General features: G+C 38.3%; 1 pseudogene; it reads left to right on the top strand.

Moving 5' to 3' along the window:
* Window positions 1–459: 459 nt before the first annotated feature.
* On the top strand, window positions 460–638 carry LOC115601421 (annotated as a pseudogene).
* Window positions 639–862: the final 224 nt, after the last annotated feature.

Genomic DNA, 862 nt, shown 5'->3' with positions numbered 1-862 from the left:
CATTTTCACCATTTTCTGTGACATCAGTATTCCATATACAATACTACTTCTGATTAAAGAGGAAAATAATTTTCACAAAACAAAATAGATTTTTTAGACAAAAAATAGCTTTGTTGGCTTTCTTTGTTACCCAGAGTTAAAAACAATTTCCACCAGTATAGTTTTCTTGCAAAAATATGTTTCCTATCAGCCAAACCCATTTTCAGCTCAAAAAAATCCCTCAACAAAACAAGTGTGCTCAGTGCTAACAGTAATAATTCATGTGTCTAGAATACTCTTTCACCTGGGCTCCTGAAAGCATTCTGCAAATAACAGAATGAACTGCAGAGAGGCAAAAAAATTACTTCTGTTTTATGAGAGGAAACACTAAAAAAGCAAGGGCCCACTTTTCAGAAGCAAATATAAACATTAATAATGCAATACGGGATCAGACACTGGTCTCTCTAGCCCAGCAGCCTTTTGTTTGCCTGGTATGGGAGGCTCCATGTCATGGAAGGTGGATTTTCTAGGCTGAAGCCAATCCTTTGCACTCCAGATGTGCTGACCCCTGTAACTTCCCAGATGCTGATCCCTGTATTTTCCCAGGGACCTCAGCTGCGTGATTTTTGATAGGAAGAGACTGTCTGCACCTTTTCTTGGCTAACAGGGTCTGTCAAGAGTAGATGCCAAAAGTAAATGACCAGTGAAAATCTGAGAATAGGTCAAACATGTACTATATAATGTACCAATAATACTCTTCCACCATCTGACAAAACACTATGAGGCCTTCTTGAGTCAGAACTGTTATCTAATTGCTTTCCACTTCTAGCATTTCTACCTGAGGCAATGAGTTCCACAGCTTAATTATATATTGTGCAACTTA

Source organism: Strigops habroptila, chromosome Z (genome assembly GCF_004027225.2).
Source record: "Strigops habroptila isolate Jane chromosome Z, bStrHab1.2.pri, whole genome shotgun sequence".
Lineage (NCBI taxonomy): Eukaryota > Metazoa > Chordata > Aves > Psittaciformes > Psittacidae > Strigops > Strigops habroptila.
This window is presented reverse-complemented; position numbering and strand designations above follow the sequence as displayed.